This window comes from Bubalus bubalis, chromosome 15, assembly GCF_019923935.1.
Source record: "Bubalus bubalis isolate 160015118507 breed Murrah chromosome 15, NDDB_SH_1, whole genome shotgun sequence".
Classification (NCBI taxonomy): domain Eukaryota; kingdom Metazoa; phylum Chordata; class Mammalia; order Artiodactyla; family Bovidae; genus Bubalus; species Bubalus bubalis.
The window spans coordinates 49216469-49235191 of record NC_059171.1 but is presented as its reverse complement, the minus strand read 5'-3'; positions in this window follow the sequence as shown (position 1 = coordinate 49235191).

The window sequence follows — 18723 nt, the reverse complement described above, 5'->3', positions numbered from 1 at the left end:
GGAAAAGCTGTTAGAGCAAAAGGCCTTAGAAAAGAAAAAATGAAGAGACAAGCCAAGACACTAAACAGTGGATTTGGGTTTGTTCTGTTTCTTTCTTACAATTTCTCTTTGGGGACTTTGCTTTAAGGTAGATCTCTGTGTTAAGTATTTTGCCTCCCTAAAGTGATTCCATATTTTGTACGATAGGGACAAGGAGGGGGGGTGTGTGTTTGTGTGTGCGATTGTTGGATTGTGTGAATATTGCCTTTCTCTGATTTACAAAAGCAGCACAGTTTATATGCACATACTTTCCACCTAGGGAGAAACGAATCCAGAATTGAGGGGACGTTTTGGCTGAGAACCTCAGTGGGGATGTGGAAAGCAAACAGAATAAGGTTAGTTGGAGGTTAAGCTGCGTTGTATTGATGTAGTAATGTTGTCTTTAGAACAAATTAGCTCCCTGGGACTCAGTGACACAGTGGAGTAGTAAACCCTTCTTTACAAAAAGAACATGTGCAGGTCTTTTCTAGCTTGAAAAATGCCAGTGAAAAATTACACAGAGATCAAGCCTGAAAAATGTTTACTTTGCAGAAAATCATTTAAAAATGGAATCTCAATGTTGTTGGCAGCTCCGTTTTTTAAAGGGGCTATTTATTCTAGAGTCCTGCCACACATGGTTTATGGCCCTTTATAGGGTGTATTGAGACTGCATGAACTTGAGCACCTTAGGGAATGAATGTTTGTTTTTTGTTTTTTTTTAAGTGGTTGGACTGAAATTCAGTATGAATCGTATAAGAGAGATTTAGAAGCATGTGAAGATAAATGTTTCCCATGTGACACCAAACAGCACATCTGGAAGGTGATCTTATGTAAATAAATACCTGAAAAGACCATAGTTTTAACAGATAACAATAAAGAATAGGCTTGCATTTTCCCTTTAATTTGAGAAGAAACTGTGGTTTTACTATTAAAAAAAGGAAGCAGATTTCTAGAAGCTCCATTAGTGTAGAAATAGACCTACAATTTATACTTTCACTCAGCTCACTGACTCATTTTCTCAACAAACATTACCAAGTATCTATATGTTATAGCTGCTACTCCACTACCCTCTGTAGATATAAAAATGACTAAGACACATGACTTGTCATAAAATATTTCTTTTGTTAGTCATCAATAAGCTTTTCTGAAACATGTGACTTTTATACATATAACTGATTATATATATTAAGACCCTAGTATAACATAATGGGGAAGGCAATGGCACCCCACTCCAGTACTCTTGCCTGGAAAATCCCATGGATGGAGGAGCCTGGTAGGCTGCAGTCCATGGGGTCGCAAAGAGTTGGACACGATTGAGCGACTTCACTTTCACTTTTTCACTTTCATGCATTGGAGAAGGAAATGTCAACCCACTACAGTGTTCTTGCCTGGAGAATCCCAGGGACCGGGGAGCCTGGTGGGCTGACGTCTATGGGGTCACACAGAGTCAGACATGACTGAAGTGACTTAGCAGCAGCAGTATAACATAAAGAATTATTTCCAACTCCTATCTAATCTCGTGAAGAATTTCTCTTTTGCATTATTTTTAAAATTTTACTTGCTTTCTCCCGGTTGCCAGGAGCATTTCAATATCACTTGGTAACCCTCAAAATGTAGTTTTTACTCCTGTTAGAAATAGGAAAAATTCATCAAGTGAAATATAGTTTCAAGTTTAAACCAAAGAATCTTCCAGTTTTATTCCCTCTTAATAAAAAAATTTTTTTTTCTTTTAAAGATTATTTTTAAAGCAGTCTTAGTTCACAAAAAATTTGAGAACAGGATTGATTGCTTATATACCCACTGCCCCACACATACACAGCCTCCCCCATTGTCAACATCACTCACCAGAATGGTAATTTGTGACCAAGGATGAACCTATATTGACACATCATAATCAACCTAAGTCAATAGTTCGCCTTAAAGTTCACTCATGGTATTAAACATTCTGTTTGCTTTTTTGTGTTAGTTCCTCAGTCATGTCTGACTCTTTTGACACCATGGGCTCTAGCCCACCAGGCTCCTCTGTCCACAGAATTCTCCAGGTAAGAATGCTGGAGTGGATTGTCATTTCCTTCTCCGGGGATCTTCTGGACCCAGGGCTTGAACAAATGTATAATGATATATTTCCATCTTTATAATATGATGCAGAGTTTTTTCACTGCCCCCAAGTCCACTTCTATTCATTTTTCCCTGCAATTGCGCTCTTGGAAACCACTAATCCTTTTTTTTTTTAATTTTTGCAACATCTTCTTTCATTTTTGGTGTTTGTATTTATATTTTTATTGGAGTCTAATTGTTTTGCAATGTTGTGCTAATTTTTGGCTGTATAACAAAGTTTATCAATTATATATAAATATATATCCCCTTCCTCTTGAGCCTCCCTCCTTCCCACTCCCCAATCTCACCCACCCTAGGTCATCACAGAGCACTGAACTGAGCTCCCGGTGTTATTTAGCAACTTTCCACTATCTATTTTACACATGATAGTCGATATATATCAACGCTACTCTGTCAATTTTTCCCACCCCCTCCTTCCCGCACTGTGTTGACAAGTCCATTCTCTATGTCTGCTTCTCTATTCCTGCCCTAAAAATAGGTTTATCAGTTCCATTTTTCTAGATTCCACATATATGTGTTAATATACCATTTTTTTTTTCTCTTTCTGACTTACTTCACTCTGTATGACAGACTTAAGGTCCATCCGCAACCAGTGGTCTTTTCATTGTCTCTATATTTCACAGGAAAGGGAAATCTGGGGTAGAGTATTCACAGTACATGAGCGTCTATGCTGGTACATTAAATATTATCTTTATTTACTCTTAATCTCAATCCTAGAGTTAGTTTTATTAGCCAGGATAGGCTGTAAACAGTTTCTAGCTCACCCAATATCGCAGGGGGTTAATGTAATGCAAGTTTTGCTCTCATTACCTCACAGTCCAATGCAGATCCACCAGGAGACTCTACATCCGTCAGACATTTGGGAACCAGGCATTTGCTCTGGTTCTGTGCTCTCCTAAGGTTTCAAATTCCTCACATTGATTCTCCATTTCCAGGGAGCAAATAGGAAAGAGAAGCCCAGAGTAAAGGAAAGTGTGGGATTCAAACTCAACGTCAAGAATAAAACAGTAACTGTGGGACTCTGCAACCTTGCTTTTCCTTAAACATGCTATTTCTTCCTCTCTGTATCTTATCATCCTACTTTAAGTACTTGCTTACTGAATTACTCATTCAAAAAATTGTCCCTTGGTGGTGGTGGTTTAGTCACTAAGTATTGTTTGACTCTTGCAACCCCATGAAATGTAGTTCACCAGGCTCCTCTGTCCATGGGAATTCCCAGGCAAGAATACTGGAGTGGGTCGCCATTTCCTTCTCCAGGGAATCTTTCCAACCCAGGGATCGAACACAGGTCTACTGTTCTGCAAGAGATCTCCTGCATTGCATCAGATTTTTTACTGGGCTTCCCTGGTGGCTCAGCCGGTAAAGAATCCACCTGCAATGTGAGAGACCTAGGTTTGATCCCTGGAAGATCCCCTGGAGAAGGGATCAGCTACCCACTCCAGTATTCAGGTTTGGAGAAGTCCATGTACTGTATAGTCCATGGGGTCACAAAGAGTCGGACTCGACCGAGCAACTTTTATTTTCACTGTCTTTATTAACTGAGCCACCAGGGAAGCCCAAATATTGGTTTTCAAAATATGTTAGCTGAATGAATTAAATATTAAACTTACTAATGTAGGTGGCCATCACTTACCTTAGTTAGTAAGGTATTAGTATTTCTGACTTTATTAGTCAGAAAAAAAAAGTATATAAAACAGATTCTTTGTTTATTGGCAATTTTCTCCATATTAGTTTTACACAAGACTGGGAGCTGACTGTGGCTCAGACCATGAACTCCTTAAGGCAAAATTCAGACTTAAATGGAAGAAAGTAGGGAAAACCACTAGACCATTCAGGTATAACCTAAATCAAGTCCCTTACAGCTGTAAGTAGAAGTGGCAAATAGCTTCAGGGGATTAGATCCGATAGACAGAGTACCTGAAGAACTATGGACGGAGATTCCTGACATTGTACAGGAGGCAGTGATCAAGACCATCCCCAAGAAAAAGATATGCAAAAAGACAAAATAGTTGTCTAAGGAGGCCTTACAAACAGCTGAGAAAAGAAGGGAAGCTAAAGGCAAAGGAGAAAAGGAAAGATATACCCATTTGAATGCAGAGTTCCAAAGTATAGCAAGGAGAGATAAGAAAGCCTTCCTCAGTGATGAATGCAAAGAAATAGAGGAAAATAACAGAATGGGAAATACTAGAGATATCTTCAAGAAAATTAGAGATACCAAGGGAACACTTCATGCAAAAATGGGCTCGATAAAGGACAAAAATGGTATAGACCTAACAGAAGCAGAAGAAATCAAGAAGAGGGGTCAAGAATACACAGAAGAACTGTACAAAAAAAATCTTCATGACCCAGATAATCATGATGGTGTGATCACTCACCTAGAGCCAGACATCCTGGAATGTGAAGTCAAGTGGACCTTAGAAAGCATAACTACGAACAAAGCTAGTGGAGGTGATGGAATTCCAGTTGAGCTATTTCAACTCCTGAAAGATGATGCTGTGAAAGTGCTGCACTCAATATGCCAGCAAATTTGGAAAACTCAGCAGTGGCCACAGGACTGGAAAAGGTCAGTTTTCATTCCAATCCCAAAGAAAGGCAATGCCAAAGAATGCTCAAACTACTGCACAATTGCACTCATCTCACACTCTAGTAAAGTAATCCTCAAAATTCTCCAAGCCAGGCTTCAGTGATATGTGAACCGTGAACTTCCAGATGTTCAAGCTGGTTTTAGAAAAGGCAGAGGAACCAGAGATCCAATTGCCAACATCTGCTGGATCACCGAAAAAGCAAGAGAGTTCCAGAAAACATCATTTTCTGCTTTATTGACTATGCCAAAGCCTTTGACTGTGTGGATCACAATAAACTGTGGAAAATTCTGAAAGAGATGGGAATACCAGACCACCTGATCTACCTCTTGAGAAACCTGTATGCAGGTCAGGAAGCAACAGTTAGATCTGGACATGGAACAACAGACTGGTTCCAAATAGGAAGAGGAGTTTGTCCAGGCTGTATATTGTCACCCTGCTTATTTAACTTCTATGCAGAGTACATCATGAGAAACGCTGGGCTGGAAGAAACACAAGCTGGAATCAAGATTGCTGGGAGAAATATCAATAACCTCAGATATGCAGATGACATCACCCTTATGGCAGAAAGTGAAGAGTTGGACTGTAAAGAAAGCTGAGCACCGAAGAATTAATGCTTTTTGAACTGTGGTGTTGGAGAAGACTCTTGAGAGTCCCTTGGACTGCAAGGAGATCCAACCAGTCCATTCTAAAGGAGATCAGCCCTGGGATTTCTTTGAAAGGAATGATGCTAAAGCTGAAATTCCAGTACTTTGGCCACCTCATGCGAAGAGTTGACTCATTGGAAAAGACTCTGATGCTGGGAGGGATTGGGGGCAGGAGGAGAAGGGGACGCCAGAGGATGAGATGGCTGGATGGCATCACTGACTCGATGGACGTGAGTCTGAGTGAACTCCAGGAGTTGGTGATGGACAGGGAGGCCTGGCGGGCTGCGATTCATGGGGTCGAAAAGAGTCGGACACGACTGAGCGACTGAACTGAACTGAACTGAACTGAAGAGGAACTAAAAAGCGTCTTGATGAAAGTGAAAGAGGAGAGTGAAAAAGTTGACTTACAGCTCAACATTCAGAAAACGAAGATCATGGCATCTGGTCCCATCACTTCATGGGAAATAGATGGGGAAACAGTGGAAATAGAGTCAGACCTTATTTTGGGGGATCAAAATCACTGCAGATGGTGACTGCAGCCATGAAATTAAAAGATGCTTACTCCTTGGAAGGAAAGTTATGACCAACCTAGTTAGCCTATTTAAAAGTAGAGACATTACTTTGCCAACAAATGTCCATCTAGTCAAGGCTATGGTTTTTCCAGTAGTCATGTATGGATGTGAGAATTGGACTGTGAAGAAAGCTGAGCGCTGAAGTATGATTTTTTTGAACTGTGGTGTTGGACAAGACTCTTGAGAGTCCCTTGGACTGCAGGAAGATCCAACCAGTCCATCCTAAAGGAGATCAGTCCTGGATGTTCATTGGAAATACTGATGTTGAAGCTGAAACTCCAGTACTTTGGCCACCTCATGCGAAGTGTTGACTCATTGGAAAAGATCCTGATGCTGGGAGGGACTGCGGGCAGGAGGAGAAGGGGACGATGGAGGATGAGATGGCTGGATGGCATCACTGACTCGATGGACATGGGTTTGGGTAGACTCTGGGAGTTGGTGATGGACAGGGAAGCCTGGCATGCTGCGATTCATGGGGGCGTGAAGAGTCGGACACAACTGAGCAACTGAACTGAACTAAACTGAATGAAGCAAAGAAGAGAATGCTGCCTTTCATTTAGATTTAAAATTTAAAACAAATTATTTATCATCACATTTCTCTTTTGCCACCTGGAAAAGGCTTAAATGACAAGAGTTTTGGTTCCTAATGGTTATCATGAAATCCAGAAAAGTTCTTTTTTATAAAAAGTAAAGCTAATAGAGTATTAGATATAAAGTACAGGAGAAAGATTGAACTGAAGGTGAAAATCTGCAATTATAAATTTATATAGTATTTATAAAATGAAGAAATCAGTCTCTCTCAGACTACAAGTAGGCTTAAAATAAAAAGACTAACCAGAACCCTGGAGAACACTTATTTATGTTTATTGTGTCCTCTGAGTTAATCATATTTGAAATGAATGCCAATATTTTATGATTATTTTAAATCCCCAGTTCTCTGATCTATAGGGCCTAATGCCCTAAAATTTCTAGCTAAAAATTTTACTTAGACATTAATTTTTCTGCATTTTTTAATTATTAAAGCAAAGTCATGAGATCTCCAAATTTTTGTTCATGTTTACTTATTTACAAAACTTGTTTGAAAATCACAGTTTTATTTTTGTATTCTTAATAGCCTGCTTTCCAAACTGTTAATATTTTATTGACTCTGAATTGTTCTAAATGATCTGCAAAACAGCTCTAAAACTTGGACAGCTGCATACCCACCTGGAACAGAGATGGATAGAAGAATAAATGAACTTCCAATAGATGCCTGAGCCAGTTCTGCTCTTGAAAATGAATTCCCACACAGAATGTGTTTCACTGAAATCAATTAACAAAGTAAAGAATTATATAAAGTAGTAGATGAGAGAGTTTATCAAAGCCAATTTGAAAATTCTAAAATCTTTTACCTGAAGAAAAAAAAATAGCAAGTTTTATACATTTGATAATTTAGTTTTTAGCTGCAGTTAGTCATGAACATTTGAAATCAGGTACATAAATGACATAAATGTATGTACACATTGCACATTCTTTTACTTAGATGGGCTTCCCTGGTGGCTCAGATGGTAAAGAATCCACCTGCCAGTGCAGGACACCTGGGTTCTATCCCTGAGTCAGGAAGATCCCCTGACAAAGGGAATGCCTATCCATTCCAGTATTCTTGCCTGGAGAATTCCATGGACAGATGAGCCTGGAGGGTTACAGTCCATGGGGTCTATCAAAGAGTTGGACATCACTGAGCAACTAACACTTTACTTAGACACTATTTTGCAAAATACAAAGCAGGTTCGAAAAGAACTTGGCAGAATATTTGTTGAGAGGAAGGATAGATAATATTTGTTGTTGTTGAGTTCTTTGCATGCACTGTCTCAGTGGTTAATATCAGTCTGCAATGCAGGAGATGTAAGAGAAGTGGGTTTGATCCCTGGGTTGGGAAGATCCCCTGGAGGAGGGCATGGGAATACACTCCAGTATTCTTCTCTGGAAAATCCCATGGACAGAGGAGCCTGGTGGGCTACAGTTTATGGGGTTGCAAAGAGTCAGACATGACTGAAGAGACTGAGCACACAGACACCCATTGCTACCATTTTAGAAGAAGAAAAGAAAAGCTGAAATGTTAAATGATCTTTTCTTTACTCACACACTTCTACTAGTGCTTAGAATTCCTTTCAAGTCTTGTGACTTCAAATGCCTATCCTTTAACTTAATTCCAACTACCCTAATCATCACATGAGACTCTTTTCTCATGTATAGGCATGCTCTAATTTTGAGCAAAATTTATTTCTGGGCAAAGGATATAACTCAAAGAGAAGACATAATTGCTTATGGATCATGGCATATGTCTCTAATGTGTCTTCATAGAAAATTAGAAAACATACAAATATGTGTGAAATAATTAAAGTACAGGGTTTTTACTAGCATTTAGTACGTAAAAAACTCAAAATGCAAATAGACGTCACTTGGATTCTAATACGGTCTCCTTGAAAAACAATATGTCCCAGGTTTTAATGACCATTCAGATTAAAGCTAGACCTTCCCACAATCTTATTTCAGGTAATGATATATGAAGTCACTTCCTGTTACAGCAGCCATTTTCATAAACCAGTATTTATGTTTCCAGTATAAAATAAGTACCCCCTTAGAGTTTCAATGTACTCAAATTTATCACGAGGTTGCCCTGATGAAGCTCTAAAATAGCACCTGGCCACCTACCTTAATTTGAAGACCAATAAAATCTGGAGCCTTAAAAATGCCATCACCTTGTTTGACTACGCTGAACTGTGAAGCCAAGGAGAATGTAGTAAGCAGAACAGCCTGCTAAAATGAAGTCATCTTGCTGTAGGGACAGCTTGTAATGGGGCATTGCACTGAGAGTTCTGCAAGCCTATAGTCTACAGTCGGTGTGCACATTTGAGCTCAAAATAGACCCCGTGTGTGACAAAAACAGCATTATTCTCAACAGTGGAGGGAACTTGATGGATAACGCTTCTCCAAACTCTGGAAAAATAAAATTGAGGCCCTATGGAAAGGCCTATTCATGGAGCATGTTCTGTTTTTTTTTAAAGGAATGATGGTGTAGCTAGAAAGAATGGTCTGTACATGCTTGCTGAACATGAAGAACTAGCACTCTCTGTATTTTCCAAATTAAGAAAACAACAGAACATATGGTCTGACATAGACCGGGTTTTTTTTCCTCCTGACTGTTAACAAGGTTTATATCAGTTTAAACTCTAAATCATATTTTATAATGCATTGCTTTTGGGGAAAAGATTAAAATTAAGTAGTATTGTCCTCCCCCCTACAAATCTCAGTGGAATTGTTTATCTAGACCCTGATACGCCATTGACAGAAAAAGCAGAATATAGTGAGTAGTTACAGGAAGCATAAATGTCTTCTTTTTGAAAAAAAAAAAAAGTCTCTTCTTTTTGAAATTTATGTTGCTACATGTAATTTTTATGATCAACATAGTTCAATTTTCACTTCAATTTTCTTAATTATCAAGCAGGAAAGATGCCCAGGCAAAACAAAACAAAACGTCTTTTTTTTTTTTTAATTTTATTTTATTTTTAAACTTTACATAACTGTATTAGATTTGCCAAATATCAAAATGAATCCGCCACAGGTTTACATGTGTTCCCCATCCTGAACCCTCCTCCCTCCTCCCTCCCCATTCCATCCCTCTGGGTCGTCCCAGTGCACCAGCCCCAAGCATCCAGTATCGTGCATCGAACCTGGACTGGCAACTCATTTCATACATGATATTTTACATGTTTCAATGCCATTCTCCCAAATCTTCCCACCCTCTCCTTCTCCCACAGAGTCCATAAGACTGTTCTATACATCAGTGTCTCTTTTGCTGTCTCGTACACAGGGTTATTGTTACCATCTTTCTAAATTCCATATATATGCGTTAGTATACTGTATTGGTGTTTTTCTTTCTGGCTTTTTCAAAGATTTGCCTATTCTGGATTTGTAGATGCCTCAAAATCAGACATGATGTATGTTAATTTATAGATCAGATAATTCTTCCCTCGTAGTTACAGCAGATTCCCTTTCCTCTGTGGGAAGGATTCACCCTGAGACTCTTTGGTGGCCATCTTGGGTCCAGAGAATCAGGAAATGAGAACTGTAGTAGAAGATGCCATGATAGTTCAGACAGTAAAGAATCTGTCTGCAATGCGGTAGACCCAGGTTCATTTCCTGGGTTGGAAAGATCCCCTGGAGAAAGGAATGGCAATTCACTCCAGTATTCTTGCCTGGAGAATTCCATGGACAGAGGAACCTGGTAGGCTACAGTCTATGGGGTCACAAAGAGTTGGACATGACTGAGCGAATAACATACACACACATACACACACACACAGTCCTTGCTCTGCCAACTCAGTTCATCCTCTGGATCAGCTTCCCCATCTGGAAGATGACGAGCCTGCATTCAAGCCAATGAGTTACTATTTTACTGAGAATTTGTTATGTGTCAGGCATGATAGCTCTACAAAGTAACTCCTAACATTAGACCCATTTATGGATGAGGAAAGTTAAGATACATAAGATTAAATAACTTGTCTAATATGGACCATAAATAAGCCTGAGTGCTGAAGAATAAATGCTTTCAAATTGTCATGCTGGAGAAGATTCTTGAGAGTCCCTTGGACTGCAAGGAGATCCAACCAGTCCATCCTAAAGGAAATCAGTCCTGAATATTGATTGCAAGGACTGATCCTGAAGCTGAAGTTCCAATACTTTGGCCACCTGATGCAAAGAGTCACCTCATTGGAAAAGACCTTGATGCTGGGAAAGATTGAGGACAGGAGAAGAGGGCAACAGAGGCTGAGATGATTGGATAGCATCATCGACTCAATGGATGTGAGTTTGAGCAAATTCCAGGAGACAGTGAAGGACAGGGAAGTCTGGCATGCTGCAGTTCATGGGGTTGCAAAGATTCAGACATAACTGAACAACTGAACAACAACAGCAAAACCCTCACAGATAATAAGGAATGATTCAACAATTTTTCAGATTATATTCCATTTAAGTTATTATAAAATATTGGCTTTATTTCCTGTGCTGTACAATATATCCTTGTAGCTTGTTTATTTATACATAGTAGTTTGTATCTCTTCATCCTCTACGTTGATCTTGCCCCTTCCCCTTTCTCTCTCCCCTCTAGTAACCAATATTATTGATAAAGAAAACAAGGTTCAAAGGAGCAAAATTGACTTTCTTTTGGACATCTGATGTCTACATTGTGGAAACCAGGTAGCTTCAAAATCATATTTGCTTTATTCCAAAATCAATTACCCTTCAATAAAATAGTGCTTTAGTTATTGTATTTAATGCCAAGTTTAGTTAAGGACAAACAAAATGCAAGAAACTTCCAGAATTCATCTTGATGAATTATAAAAGAACTTTCTTGACTCTCTTCTCTAAATACTCTGTTTCTCTCACCATTTTATTTCAATGTTCTCTAGCATGGGCACCATAAACAACGCTTTTTTTATAGAATAATGGGAAATGTCATTTTTTTTAGCAAAAGAGAAATAAATAACATCTTTGACTTCTTATTCCCAGATAGTCAGTTGTCTCAACTTATATCTGACTGATACCTGATAGTCAGAGGAAGTAAAAGTAGAGGGCATTAGGAATTAATGAACTGTGGGGGTGAGATCTTCCTTGTTGACAAAGCAAGACAGAGATAAAAGATTAGGGCCTCTGGTTAAACGGAATGGTGGCTTTATAAGAAATTCCAAAGCAGAAAAGTCAGAAAATAGCATCAAAATGGAAATCAGAGCACATGGAGGTAATTCTAGGCTCTAAAGAAAGGAAAAAATGATTTAATAAGGATAGTGGCATGATTTGTTGACTCTTTCATAAAACAAAATATTACATTTTAGCTTTATCTTATTACACACACAAATTCCATATGGATTAAAGAATCAAATGTAAAATAAACCAAAAGAAACAAATTTAAAATAAGAAAATAAAAAATTTTCATAAAAAATTTATTGAATTGCAGAATGGTCATAAAATACATGAGTTCAAAACAATGGATGAATTCAAAAGGATAACTGCTACAAATGTTTTTCCATAGAGAGTTTTAAACTTTATGGGGCTGAAAAAACACCATAAATGAAATTAATAGTCAAATAAAAAGTTTCATAAAATATTTGCTCATATAGGACAAAAGAAGTAATAACCTTAATGTATGTCTTTGCTGTTAGTTGCTCATTCTTGTCTGATTTTTTGCGACCCCATGGATTTTAGCCCACCAGGCTCCTCTGTTCAAAGAATTCCTCAGGCAAGAATACTGGAGAGGATTGCCATCACATTCTCCAGGGGATCTTCCCAACCCAGGAAATGAACCTGGGTCTCCTGCATTGCAGGCAGAGTCTTTACCATCTGAGCTACCAGGGGAGCCCAACCTTAATATAAAAATGTCCTCAAACAACTTAAAAGTGCCATTTTGGAAGGAAAAAAACACAAAAATATGCAAAGTAGTAGCTGAATTGATGCTTTCAAACTGTGGTGTTGGAGAAGACTCTTGAGAGTCCCTTGGACAGCAAAGAGATCAAGCCAGTCAATACTAAAGGAAATAAACCCTGAATATTGATTGGAAAGACTGATGCTGAAGCTGAAGCTCCAGTACTTTGGCCACCTGATGCAAAGAGTCAGATCATCAGGAAAAGACTGTGATGCTGGGAAAGATTCAAGGAAGGAGAAGAAGGGAACAACAGAGGCTGAGATGGTTGGAAGGCATCACTGATTCAATGGACATGAGTTTGAGCAAACTCCAGGAGTTACTGAAGGACAGGGAAGCCTGGCCTACTGCAGTCTGTGAGATTGCAAAGAGTAATACATGATTGAGCAACTGAATGACAACAAAGTAGTTAAATAATAAAAATGTAGACATACCAGACCTGGGATGGCTCCTAATTTGGCAAAGATGAATTGCACATACATTTCTTTATTGTACCAAGTTCAACAACAAACCCTGGATATTATAATTATAAATTCTATATTATAATTTATATTTATAAATTCTATATTTATAAACATAAAGTATATATATAAATTTATAATTATAAATTATATAATTTTCAAAAATGAAGAAGGAGGAGAAGGAGAAGAGGAAGATGAAATGTGGACAAAGGCAGACCAGCCAAAGACTTGGTCTCAGAAAATAATACAGCAGAGAATTTCCTAGGCTTTCTTTTTCTCTCATACCATCCCAGATGTGGGACTGAGAGGCCAGCAACTCAGAAATAGCAATAAGAGTAGCACAAAGGCCCAAAAAAGATCAGTCTCTCTAGCAAAGGACCAGAAAATGAGCAGTCTAAGGAGATAGAAAACTTTCAGACAATAATCACCTTTGTAGTTGTTTTTTATTGCCAAGTCGTGTCTGACTCTCTTGTGCCCCCCTGGACTATAGCCCACTAGGCTCCTCTGTCACGGGATTTCCCAGGCTGAATACTGGAGTGGGTTGCCAATTTCCCCCTCCAGGGGATCTTACTGACCAGGGATAGAACCCATGATTCCTTCATTGGCAGGAGGTTTCTTTTCCACTGAGCCACCAGGGAAGCCAAATAATTACCTTCAGATCAGATCAGATCAGTCGCTCAGTCGTGTCTGACTCTTTGCGACCCCATGAATTGCAGCACGCCAGGCCTCCCTGTCATCACCAACTCCCGGAGTTCACTCAGACTCACGTCCATTGAGTCAGTGATGCCATCCAGCCATCTCATCCTCTGTCGTCCCCTTCTCCTCCTGCCCCCAATCCCTCCCAGCATCAGAGTCTTCTCCAATGAGTCAACTCTTCACATGAGGTGGCCAAAGTACTGGAGTTTCAGCTTTAGCATCAGTCCTTCCAAAGAAATCCCAGGGCTGATCTCCTTTAGAATGGATTGGTTGGGTCTCCTTGCAGTCCAAGGGACTCTCAAGAGTCTTCTCCAACAACACAGTTCAAAAGCATCAATTCTTCGGCGCTCAGCCTTCTTCACAGTCCAACTCTCACATCCATACATGACCACAGGAAAAACCATAGCCTTGACTAGACGAACCTTTGTTGGCAAAGTAATGTCTCTGCTTTTGAATATGCTATCTAGGTTGGTCATAACTTTCCTTCCAAGGAGTAAGCGTCTTTTAATTTCATGGCTGCAGTCACCATCTGCAGTGATTTTGGAGCCCAGAAAAATAAAGTCTGACACTGTTTTCTCTGTTTCCCCATCTATTTCCCATGAAGTGAGGGGACTGGATGCCATGATCTTCGTTTTCTGAATGTTGAGCTTTAAGCCAACTTTTTCAGTCTCCACTTTCACTTTCATCAAGAGGCTTTTGAGTTCCTCTTCACTTTCTGCCATAAGGGTGGTGTCATCTGCATATCTGAGGTTATTGATATTTCTCCCAGCAATCTTGATTCCAGCTTGTGTTTCTTCCAGTCCAGCGTTTCTCATGATGTACTCTGCATATAAGTTAAATAAACAGGGTGACAATATACAGCCTTGACGTACTCCTTTTCCTATTTGGAACCAGTCTGTTGTTCCATGTCCAGTTCTAACTGTTGCTTCCTGACCTGCATACAAATTTCTCAAGAGGCAGATCAGGTGGTCTGGTATTCCCATCTCTTTCAGAATTTTCCACATTTTATTGTGATCCACACAGTCAAAGACTTTGGCATAGTCAATAAAGCAGAAATATATGCTTTTCTGGAACTCTCTTGCTTTTTCCATGATCCAGCAGATGTTGGCAATTTGATCTCTGGTTCCTCTGCCTTTTCTAAAACCAGCTTGAACATCAGGAAGTTCACGGTTCACATATCACTGAAGCCTGGCTTGGAGAATTTTGAGCATTACTTCACTAGCATGTGAGATGAGTGCAATTGTGCGGTAGTTTGAGCATTCTTTGGCATTGACTTTCTTTGGGATTGGAATGAAAACTGACCTTTTCCAGTCCTGTGGCCACTGCTGAGCTTTCCAAATTTGCTGGCATATTGAGTGCAGCACTTTCACAGCATCATCTTTCAGGATTTGAATAGCTCAACTGGAATTCCATCACCTCCACTAGCTTTGTTTGTAGTGATGCTTTCTAAGGCCCACTTGACTTCACATTCCAGGATGTCTGGCTCTAGGTCAGTGATCATACCATTGTGATTATCTGGGTCGTGAAGATCTTTTTTGTACAGTTCTTCTGTGTATTCTTGCCATCTCTTCTTCATATCTTCTGCTTCTGTTAGGTCCATACCATTTCTGTCCTTTATCGAGCCCATCTTTGCATGAAATGTTCCTTTGGTATCTCTGATTTTCTTGAAGAGATCCCTAGTCTTTCCCATTCTGCTATTTTCCTCTATTTCTTTGCATTGATCGCTGAAGAAGCCTTTCTTATCTCTTCTTGCTATTCTTTGGAACTCTGCATTCAGATGTTTATATCTTTCCTTTTCTCCTTTGCTTTTCACTTCTGTTCTTTTAACAGCTATTTGTAAAGCCTCCCCAGACAGCCATTTTGCTTTTTTGCATTTCTTTTCCATGGGGATGGTCTTGATCCCTGTCTCCTGTACAATGTCACGAACCTCATTCCATAGGTCATCAGGCACTCTATCTATCAGATCTAGGCCCTTAAATCTATTTCTCACTTCCACTGTATAAGGGATTTGATTTAGGTCATACCTGAATGGTCTAGTGGTTTTCCCTACTTTCTTCAATTTAAGTCTGAATTTGGCAATAAGGAGTTCATGGTCTGAGCCACAGTCAGCTCCTGGTCTTGTTTTTGCTGACTGTATAGAGCTTCTCCATCTTTGGCTGCAAAGAATATAATCAATCTGATTTCGGTGTTGACCATCTGGTGATGTCCATGTATAGAGTCTTCTCTTGTGTTGTTGGAAGAGGGAGTTTGTTATGACCAGTGCATTTTCTTGGCAAAACTCTATTAGTCTTTGCCCTGCTTCATTCCATATTCCAAGGCCAAATTTGCCTGTTACTCCAGGTGTTTCTTGACTTCCTACTTTTGCATTCCAGTCCCCTATAATGAAAAGGACATCTTTTTTGGGTATTATTTCTAAAAGGTCTTGTAGGTCTTCATAGGACCGTTCAACTTCAGCTTCTTCAGCGTTACTGGTCAGGGCATAGATTTGGATTACTGTGATATTGAATGGCTTGCCTTGGAAACGAACAGAGATCATTCTGTCATTTTTGAGATTGCATCCAAGTACTGCATTTTGGAATCTTTTGTTGACCATGATGGCTACTCTATTTCTTCTGAGCGATTCTTGCCCGCAGTAGTAGATATAATGGTCATCTGAGTTAAATTCACCCATTCCAGTCCATTTCAGTTCGCTGATTCCTAGAATGTCGACATTCACTCTTGCTCTCTCTTGTTTGACCACTTCCAATTTGCCTTGATTCATGGACCTGACATTCCAGGTTCCTATGCAATATTGCTCTTTACAGCATCGGACCTTGCTTCTATCACCAGTCACATCCACAACTGGTATTCTTTTTGCTTTGGCTCCATCCCTTCATTCTTTCTGGAGTTATTTCTCAACTGATCTCCAGTAGCATATTGGGCACCTACTGACCTGGGGAGTTTCTCTTTCAGTATCCTATCATTTTGCCTTTTCATACTGTTTATGGGGTTCTCAAGGCAAGAATACTGAAGTGGTTTGCCATTCCCTTCTCCAGTGGACCACATTCTGTCAGATCTCTCCACCATGACCCGCCCATCTTGGTGTAATAATTACCTTAGTCCAGCCAAAATCCAGAGAAAAACCTATGACCCCATTAGCACCCATGCCAGCAAAGACCAAGTGAGAGCTTAAATTTCCTTCCCTCAAGGCCATAAAGAGGTGCCCCCATGCCTCTGCAGGGGAGGTATCTGAGGGTGGCAGTAGGGACCTAGGACTTTCATCCCCTCTTGTCATACAAGACCCCTTTGCAGTGCAAATGGAAACCATATGGGAAGTCTGGACTTCCATGCCTTCCCATTTCCTAGTGGGATGGTGACAGAGCAGGCTTAGTGAAGACTGAGGACCTTTACTACCTCTCAATAGTAACGAGGCCATCCCACCAGGGTGTCAGTGGCAGCACAAGCATCCATGACTGGCAACGATGAAGAGCCTTCCCCAACCAGATCAGGTGTTAACAGAGGCAAAGTGGGAAATCTAAACTTTTAAACAGTATGAGACAGCTTTCCCTCTTCCAGAGAAGTATCAAACAAAGCCAGTGAAAAGAGAAGGTTTAAGTAAGACCAGACTCATAACATATCATGAAAATATCCAGGTTTCAATCAGAAATCATTCATCATACCAAGAACAAGGAAGACCTCAAATATAACATATATTCACTGTATGTTAACATTGAGATGACAGACATGTGAGAATAATCTGACAAATATTTTAAAGCAACCATGATAAAAATACTTCAACAAGCAACTAAAAACAAGCTTGAAGCAGATTTTTCAAACAACAGAACACCTCAGCAAAGAGAAAGCTCAGCAAAGATATAGAAGATATAAGAATGAAGTAGAATTTTAGAGCTGAAATATACACTAACTGATATCAAAGCTGAGTGAAAGAAATACTGAAGAATTTATTTACAGGGCAGCAATGGAGAAACAGACATAGAGGATAGACTTATGGGCATGGGGAGAGGGAAGGAGAGGGTGAGATGTATGGAAAGAGTAACATGGAAACTTACATTGCCATATGTAAAATAGATAGCCAACAGGAATCTGTGGTATGGCTCAGGAAACCCAAACAGGGGCTCTGTAGAGGAGTGGGACGGGGAGGGAGATGGGAGGGAGTTTCAAAGGGGAGGGGATATATGTACACCTATGGCTGATTCATGTTGAGGTTTGACAGAAAACAACAAAATTCTGTAAATAAAACATAAATTAATTTTCCAAAAGTTTCCAAAAACTTTAAAAAAAGCATTGAGTGGATGAAAGCAACTCCAGAATAGAGGAAGATAGGAAAGAATTGATAAACTAACAGACAGAACAAGAGAAATCATCCAAATGAGTCAACATAGAGGAAAGATAACTGAACAGAAGTCATCAGAAACTTGGAAGGAAAAGAGAAAAAGGGTGGCTTTAAAAATGTACCCTAAGAAATAATGTCTGAAAAGTTTTAAACTTGATGAGAAATGCAGGTCAAGAAGCAACAGTTAGAACGGGATATGGAAAAACAGACTGGTTCCAAATCGGGAAAGGAGTACATCAAGGCTATATATTGTCACCCTGCTTATTTAATTTATACGTGGAGTGCATCCTGAGAAACGCTGGACTGGATGAAGCACAAGCTGGAATCAAGATCGCCAGGAGAAATATCCATAACCTCAGATATGCAGACAACACCACCCTTATGGCAGAAAGTGAAAAACACTAAAGAGCGTCTTGATGAAATGAAAGAGGAGAGTGAAAAAGTTGGCTTAAAGCTCAACATTCACAAAACTAAGATCATGACATCTGGTCCCATCACTTCATGGCAAATAGATGGGGAAACGATGAAACACTGACAGACTTTATTTTTTCAGTTCAGTTCAGTAGCTCAGTCATGTCGGACTCTTTGTGACCCCATGAACCACAGCATGCCAGGCCTCCCTGTCCATCACCAACTCCCGGAGTCCACCAAAACCCACGTCCATTGAGTTGGTGATGCCATCCAACCATCTCATCCTCTGTTGCTCCCTTCTCCTCCTGCCCTCAATCTTTCCCAGCATCAGGTCTTTTCAAAAGAGTCAGCTCTTCGCATCAGGTGGCCAAAGTATTAGAGTTTCAGTTTCAATATCAGTACTTCCAATGAACACCCAGGACTGATCT